Source organism: Pan paniscus, chromosome 4 (genome assembly GCF_029289425.2).
Source record: "Pan paniscus chromosome 4, NHGRI_mPanPan1-v2.0_pri, whole genome shotgun sequence".
Lineage (NCBI taxonomy): Eukaryota > Metazoa > Chordata > Mammalia > Primates > Hominidae > Pan > Pan paniscus.
In genome coordinates, this window is record NC_073253.2 from 1,021,044 (window position 1) to 1,029,799 (window position 8,756).

General features: G+C 55.1%; 1 protein-coding gene across 8 annotated transcripts in view; it reads right to left on the reverse strand.

Annotated features, from left to right (window-relative positions):
* LOC134730354 (palmitoyltransferase ZDHHC11-like) overlaps positions 1-1,655 on the reverse strand; it is an 85,011-nt gene extending 83,356 nt beyond the window's left edge. For 6 of the 8 annotated variants that reach the window (XM_063604134.1, XM_063604131.1, XM_063604136.1 and 3 more), the window contains exon 1: positions 823-1,536. The gene's annotated coding sequence lies outside the window, so the exon portion shown is untranslated. The other 2 variants (XM_063604132.1, XM_063604133.1) reach the window with 2 other exon arrangements.
* Between the last annotated feature and the right edge of the window lie 7,101 nt (positions 1,656-8,756).

Sequence of the window (8,756 nt, forward strand, 5' to 3'; positions counted from 1 at the left end):
GAGAAGTCAGGCGGGGAGGGGTGGCCGGGGTGGGCGGAGGGGCCCAGTCCTCTATCGGTCCCCCAGGGGCCCTGCACGCAGAAGAGCCAATAAACATGCCAGGTGGATCAGCGGTGACACTGAGAGGGAACGCAACCCCCCATCGAAACAGCAGCCCCCCAACCTCTATCAAAACAGCAGCCCCCAACCTCTATCAAAACAGCAGCCCCCAACCTCTATCAAAACAGCAGCCCCCAGACCCCATCAAAACAGCAGCCCCCCAACCCCCTATCAAAACAGCAGCCTCCCAACCCCTATCAAAACAGCAGCCCCCAACCCCCTATCAAAACAGCAGCCCCCCTAAGCCCCCATCAAGACAGCAGCCTCCCAACCCCACATCAAAACAGCAGCCCCCCAGACCCCATCAAAACAGCAGCCCCCAACCCCCTATCAAAACAGCAGCCTCCCAACCACCTATCAAAACAGCAGCCTCCCAACCCCCTATCAAAACAGCAGCCTGCAAACCCCTATCAAAACTGCAGCTCCCAACCCCCTATGAAAACAGCAGTCCCCCAACCCTATCAAAACAGCAGCCCCCCAACCCCCTATCAAAACAGCAGCCCCCCAAACCCCCATCAAAACAGCAGCCCCCCAAACCCCTATCAAAACAGCAGCCCCCCAAACCCCTATCAAAACAGCAGCCCCCAACCCCGTATCAAAATAACAGCCTCCCAACCCCTATCAAAACAGCAGCCCCCCAAACCCCCATCAAGACAACAGTCCCCCTAAAACCCTTATCAAAACAGCAGCCCCGCCACTGCCCGGGAGGGACAGGCTTCTCACCTCCCTCGGCTCCGTTTACGTAACCGAAACCGCAGAATAAAGGGCTCCTCAGATCCTCGGGCGCTGCTCCCAGGGGTGCGGGAAGGTGTCCCGGCAGCGCCTCTCCATCGCCACAGGCCCGCGGACGGTAGCCAAGGCTCGGGGCAGCTGGAGGCTCTGCGGGGGGCGGTCTGACAGCCCCACCTGCCAGGACGCCGTGGTGTCAGGACCCCGAGATGGGCCGTTTCTGTGGCCAGGGATCTCTCAAAACCTGCTGCGGGCAGTGACTTCATTCCAGCCCTCCACGCCCTAATTTCCCACGCCTCAAACCGGCGGCGGCCCCCTAGGCCTGGGACTAGGGAAACGGTTCCAGCCCCGGGCTGGGGAGGGCCTGGAGGGAAGGGCTGCAGGGGCGTCCGTGGCCGCGAAGAAAGGCCAAAGCGCCAGGCGCAGGGCCCGGAGACGGTGACAGACCTGTCCCTGGCGCGGCCGACCGTGACCCCAGCCCGTGGCCTTTGAGAAGCCTCCCTGCAGCCTCCGGGCACGGAACGCGCAGCGCCGAACTCCGGGCATCCCAATCCGAGGGCGCAGGGACGCGCGGGGTGGCCCGGGAAGGGGGCTCGGGGGAGCGCGGGGGGCAGGGGCTGCGGCGCAGGTGGCTGCTGGGGCTGACGGGCCCAGTCTCCGCCCCCGGGTGCCCCCCGCGCCGCGCCCGCGGGACCGAGCCCCGCGCCCGCTTACCTTGGAGACGCAGCGACTGCAGCGGAGGCGCCTCCGCGACTCGGCCGCGCGCGACCCGGTGCTCAGCGGAGCTCTCCAGCCACCGCCCCGCGCCCGCCCGTCCCGCCCAGCACCGCCCAGCCCCGCCCAGCCCGGTCCCGGGCCCGCCCCCGGCCCCCAGCGTCCGGCGCCCGCCCAGCGTCCCGCCCCGCGCGCTCATTGGCAGCCCCGCCCCCGCCGCCCCACCCGGCCCGGGGAACGCGCGGGGCGCACCCAGGCCTCTGCCTTACAAGGCCGACTCTGCTCAGGCCCCGCGGACCGCCGGGTATCCGCTCAGCGCAGGGCGCGGCGGACCTGCGGGCCGTGGGAACCGCTGGGCAGTGGCAGCTAGTCCCCTCACCTGGCTCTGGGGCCACCCTGGGGACGACCGGACCCCGATCTCTGCGCCCCGCAGGACGCGCGTTGACGGTGCGGCGGGGGATGGATGAGCGCGGCCGCGGCCTCCTGGGGTGGGGTGGGTTGGCGGCGGGGGGCTCGAGGACGGTGCGGGGCGACCCCCGACCGCGCCCAGTACTTTAAGGAGCCGCAGACGGTGCAGGGAAGCGGCAGGGCCGGGCTGTGAGGGTGCTAGGACCCCAAGGCGGGGCGCACCCTGGGGACTGGGCGCCCAGCTGGGGGCAGCGCGGCCGGGGGTCGACCTGAGCAGGGAGCCGGGTCCGTGCCGGGCGCCCAGCGCAGCTGCCCGGGACGGGGCCGCCCTTCCCGCAGAAGCGGAGAAGCAGAGTCCCCGGCCTCAGCTTCCGTTCTCCCTGCAGGTCGCCCGTGTGCAGCGCCACCATCCCGGCCGCTCTTCCAATCTCGCCTTTCTCCGGGCACCTGCCGCCCCTCCCCCCCTCCCCAGACAGGCTTTGCGGAGGGGGCTCATTCCGCCCGGGGCTGCCCGGCCCTCCGCAGGAGTTGGCTCCCCACAAGGTTCTGGGGCCGAGATGACAGGGCGGTTCTGTGGTGCTGGGTGCTGGGACTTGGGCACAGGGGCACCTGCCCTGGAGGAGGCCGAGGCGCAGCCCCCCAGGAGGAAGGGGTGCCTCTGGTGACTTCCAGCTGGACTCTTCCAGCTGGACTCTAGTGCAGCTGAGCTCCTCCCCCAGCCCCGGCTCTGTCCCTGCACCAGGTGTCCAGCAGGCCCTGGAATCCGCAAAGGCAGAAGGGGAAGTTGGGGTGCTGGGTGCTGGGCAGGGGGTGCTGAGGCCTCACAGCCTGGAGGCTCGGCCCCCACCCACCCCACGGTGGTCCCGCGCCCCACACTTCCTCTCCTCTCCTGTGGTTTCTCCTTCCACTCTGCTGCCCAGAGATGGGCTTCTGTCTAATTCTCCTGAGAAATTCCACACTCGCAGCTGGGAAGTCGGGAGACCCCCGAAGCTGTGCGGCGGCCACGCTGCGGCTCCTGCTTCCCTCCTGCTCGGGTGCGGGCTCGGCTGCCTTCTCGTCCCGCGGAGCCCGGAGTGCCTCCCCCTCGGGTAGATCCTACTAACAGTATCAAAGAAATAATGAAGTAATTTCTCCTTGGTGTGTTCTTACCGTCCTAATAGGCACAAGGAGACTCTTCAGTGCATTTTTCAAAAGCTGTACAAACTCTCTTGACATAAATGCAGTGAGTTTACAATAAAATCGCAGTGGGAGGTAACGTCAGGCTTCAGAGGAAGACATGGTCCTGGAGCCTTTGGGAGGAGAGGAGAGGCAGCGGGCGCGGGGCGGCGTCCAGGGGGCTGAGCGAGGTCTCGGCAGGAGGACAGAGCTGAGCCTTGGGCTGCCCTGGCCCCTGCGCAGGACACACAGTGACCGGGGCTGGGGTGGGCACCCTGGTTCTACCGTCGGGAGTCGGCGTGTTCATGGAGTCTGTTTCCTTGTCTGTGGGTGAAACTTTGGCTTGGGGTCACGGGTGTGTTATTTCCCAGCGACAGTCGGTTCGGTCAGCACTTAGAAAATCACCAGAAACAGGGGCACAGGATCTTGCTCAGCAGGGAGAGGTGGATCCTGATTCGGGACTCCAGGCTCTTCACCTGGCCATGGCTGCCCGTCCAGTGGCCCTTCCTGGCCCCCAGCTCTTGCTCCACTGCCAGACCTGGACAGCCTCCATTAACCCTGCAATTACTGAAAACCGACTCACAGCCAATGATGTGATCCACGCCAAGTGTCCCGTTATAAGATGTTTCCTGGGGATCCTTAGAAAATCACTACAAGTGGGTTGAACAACAGGGCTTTCCTCTTAACGGCTTAGGAGGCCAGAAGTCCGACATCAAGGCCTGTGCGCTCCGGAGCTTCCCACCTCTTCCAGCTTCTGTGGCTCCAGGCGGTCCTGGGTGGTGGCCTCATGGCTCCACCTCTGCCCCTGTCCTCACGGGGCCTCCTCCCCCGAGTCGGTGTCTGTCTCCTCCTTTGCGTATCGGGACACCTGTCACTGGATTTAAGGGCTGCCAGGAGAAGCTGGGATAATCTCAAAATCTTTAATGGAATTACATCTACAAAGATCCTATTTTAAAGTAAGGTCTTACTCTGAGGTTCCAGGTCCATGTGAATTTCTTGGGTGGGGCTCACTACCACCCCAGCACCAACGCTTTTCCCAGCTCCACCAGTGGCACCGTGTCAGTGACCAGGAGCATTCCCCGGGACACCTGCCTGCCTGCAGCTGTTTCCACGGCTTTCTGCACAGGTTCTGTGTCCGCAGTTGGGAGCACCAGGCCAGGCAGCTGTCACATAGGAGGAGGACAGCTCTCCGGGACAAGCCCCTGCTGCCCGGGACGTGCGCCCACCCCTGCCTGGGTTTGGGGTTGGGTTTTGTGGGCAGAGGTTCAGGCTGACAGTGGAGGTTGGGAAGAGCAGACACAGCATGGTGGGTAGCACTGGAAGCACTGGGTGGAAGGGATGGCGGGAGACGCTGGGCCATCTGGGTCTGCAGTGGGAGACCAGGACAGGAGCCCAGGTCCATTGGGAGGCCCCATGCTGAAGACGGAGGCACGGGGAGCGGGGGGAGCAATGGATTCACGGGGACAGCAGCAGACATGAAAAGGCCTCCGAGGCCAAGTGTGAGGATGCCGGGTCCCAGCACTGAGGTGGGGCTGCTCCCACCAGGCCTGCAGCTGGACCTGTCAGGTGTCCACCCACCCCTGGCAGCTGAATGTCCTTTGATGGTCTGTGGGCTGAGCAGCTTCTTTGGGCCCCGTGGGGGTGTGTCCCACAGCAGGTGAGCAGTCAGGGCCCCTTGAGAACCCTAACCAGCTCCTGTGTGGGCCCTGGGCTGGGGACAAGCTACAGCCTTGGTGCATGAGGTCAGAGGGGGTGGTCAGTGAAGTAACGACGTGCCTGCCTGGGTGTGGGGCCTGGGAAGCCTCATGCGGGTGTTGAAGCAGCTCCCACGGGTCCTTGGCAGCTTAGGTAAAATGTCTGCCGGGATGTGTGTGTGCATGTGTGTGTGTGAGAGTGTGAGAGTGTGTGCACATGCATGCCTGTGTTTGTGCATTCCTATGTGTGAATGTGCACCTGTGTGAGTATGCATGCCGGTGTATGTATGTTGGTATGTGTTCAGCTGTGTATGTTCAGCTGTGTGTGTGTCTATTTGTGTGTCTCTGTGTTTGTATGAGTGTGTCTGCATGTGCCTGTGTCCCTGTGTGTGCATGTGTGTTTGCACCTGTATGTCCACGTGCCTGTGTCTGTGTGTTTGCATGTGTGTGCATGTGTCTGTGTGCCTGCGTGTGCCTGTGTTTGCATGGGCCTGCGTGTCTTTGTGTGCATGTGTGTGTGTTTGCACCTGTGTGTGTGCACGTGCCTGTGTGTGTTTGGGCTGTGATTGCATCTGGTTATTCTGGGGGTGGAATTGCTGTGGAACATGGAATTAAAGTGCAGGTTCCGGGTCTTGCTGCCAGGGAGTGACTCTGGCCCCCCTATCACACGCCTGTGACCCAGAGAACGGCAGGTGAGCCTTGCGGCTTCACTGTTGCCACAGGTCAGGGGCTGATGAGGAGGGGAAGCCAAATGGGGGGTGTTCAGCCCTAGGCTGAGCTGCTTGGAGCACATTCTTAATACGCCAGCCATCGCTACCTCAGTTCCACAGCCGATGTTAGGGAAGAAAGATGCGGGGACACGGCAACAGGACAGCGTGCTGGGAAGAAAAGATGTGGACAGGAGCCCATGCCTGGCAGAGACACAGAGGACCAGAGAGGATGGCGTCACAGAGCGGAGGGCCGCAGAGAAGGGAGGCACTGGTGTCTGCAGTGGAGAGGACACACCCCTCTGGCAAGGGCAGGGGCTGAGGCCCTGGGTGTGGCTGTCAGAGGCAGTGGGCAATGAGCTCTGTAAAGCCGAGACGGCTCCAAGCAGACCACAAGGAGCCTGGTCAGCTTCTGTCCCTGTAACTGTTTTCCCCACTGCCAGAAGTGGCTTCACTTGAGTGGATGCCCTGCACTCAGCCCAGGACTAGATGGATTCACAGCCAGATTCTCCCAAACATATGAAGAACTAATACCAATCCTTCTGAAACTATTCCAAGAAATTGAAGAGGGGGGATATCTCTCTAACTCATTCTATGAGGCCAGTATCACCCTCGGACCAAAACCAGACAAAGGCGCAATGAAAAAAGAAAACTCCAGATCAATATCTCTGTGAATATAGACACAAAAATCCTCAACGAAATACCAGAAAATAGAACCCAACAGCACATCAAAAGGATAATACACCCTGATCAGGTGGGTTTTATCCCAGGGACGCAAATCAATAAATGTGATGTATCACATGAACAGAATTAAGGATAAAAACCATATGATCATTAAATAGATGCAGAAAAAGCATTTGATTAAATTCAGCCTCTCTTCATGATAAAAATTCTTAACAAATTAGGCATAGAAGGAACATGCATCAACATAATAAAAGCCTCATATGACAAATCCACAGCCAACATCAGAATTAAGGGGGAAAAGTTGAAAGTATTCCTTCTAAGAACTGGTATAAGACATGGATGCCCACTTTCACCACTCTTATTCAACACAGTACTGAAAGTCCTGGCCAGAGCAATCAGGCAAGAGAAAGAAATAAAGAGAACGCACATTGGAGAAGAAGGAGCCCAAACTATCCCTTTCTGTTGGTGAAATGATATTCTACATAGAAAACCCTGAAGACTTGTATCACTGCTGGTAAAGACATACCTGAGACTGGGTAATTTATAAACAAAATGAGGTTTCATGGACTCACAGTTCCACACGGCTGGGGAGGCCTCATAGTCATGGTGGACGGCAAAAGGCAGATCATACATGGCAGCAGGGAAGAGAGAGGGTGAAAGCCAAGTGAAAGGGGTTTCCCCTTATAAAACCGTCAGGTCTCGTGAGACTTATTCACTCCCATGAGAACAGGATGGTGAAAACTGCCCCCATGATTCAATTGTCTCCTACCCAGTCCCTCCCACAACACATGGGAATTATGGGAGTTACAATTCGAGATGAGATTTGGATGGGGACACAGCCAAACCATAGCAAGACTCCACCAAAAAACTCTTAGATTTGATAAATTCAGTAGCATTTAAGGACACAAAATTAATGTACAGAAATCAATAGCATTCTTATATAGCAATAACAATCTGGCCAAGAACCAAATCAGGAAGGCAATCTCATTTATTATAGCTACAAAAAATTACCTAGATATATATTTAACCAAGGAAGTGAAAGATCTTTATAAGGAGAACTACAACACACTGATGAAAGAAATCATACATGACAAATAGAAAAGCACCCCATGCTCATGGATTGGAAGAATCACTACTGTTAAAAATTATCATACTGTACAAAGCAATCTACAGACCCAACACAATCTCTATCAAATTAGAAAAAAAATCCTAAAATTCACATGGAACCCAAAAAGAGCCCAACTAGCCAAAGCAATCCAAAGCTAGAAGAACAAAGTTGCAGGCATCACATTACCTGACTTCAAATTATACTACAAGGGTATGGTAACCAAAACAGCATGGTACTAGTACAAAAATACACATCTAGATTAATGGAACAGAATAGAGGACTCAGAAATAAAGACACAAAGTCAATAAAAATCAGGAAATGACACTGAGGAAATGACACCCTTTTCAATAAATGGTGCTGGGAAAAGTGGATTGGCATATGCAGCAGAATGAAACTCGACAAATACCTCTCACCATATACAAAAGTTAACTCAAGAGGGATTGAAGACCTAAACATAAGAGCAAAAACTATAAAAATCCTAGAAGAAAACTTAGGAAAAATTCTTCTGGACATTGGCCTAGGCAAAGAATTTATGAACAAGTCCTCAAGAGCAATTGCAACAAAAACAAAAATAGACAAATGGAACTTAAACTAGAAACCTTCTGCACAGCAAAAGAAACTATCAACAGGGTAAATAGACAACCTGCAGAATGGGAAAATATTTGCAAACTATGCATCTGACAAAGGGCTAATAGCCACAATCTACAAGGAACTCAAACCAAATAAGCCCATTAAAAAGTGGGCAAAGGATATGAACAGCCATTTTTACAAAGAAGACACAAAAGTGGTCAAAAAATATGAAAAAATGCTCAACATCACTAATTATCAGAGAAAGGCAAATTAAAATCACAATGCGATACCATCTTAGACCAGTCAGAATGGCTATTATTAAAGTCTAAAAGTAAGAGATTTTAGTGAAGATGTGGAGAAAGGGGAATGCTGAAGTACTGTTGGGGGGAATGTAAATCAGTGTAGTCTTTCTGGAAAACAGTATGGAGATTTCTCAAAGAACTAAAAATAGAACCACTATTTGGTTCAGCAACCCCACTACTCGGTATATACCCAAAGGGAAAGAATTAATTATATCAAAAACCACCTGCACTTGTATGTTTATCACAACACTATTCACAACAGAAAAGAAAATGGATCAACCTAAGCATCCATCAGTGGAGGGCTGGTTAAAGAAAATGTAGCATATATACACAAGGTAATACTACCCATCCGTAACAAAGAATGAAATCATATCTTTTGAGCAACATAGATAGAGGCCATTATCCTGAGTGAAATAACTCAGAAACAAAAGGTCAAATACCACATGTTCTCAAGTATAAGTGGGAGCTAAACAATGTGTATACATGGACATATGGAGTGGAATAGGATGACACTGGAAACTCCAAAAGATGGGAGGGTGGAAGGGGGTGAGAGTTGAAAAATTACTTCTTCAGTACAATGTTCACT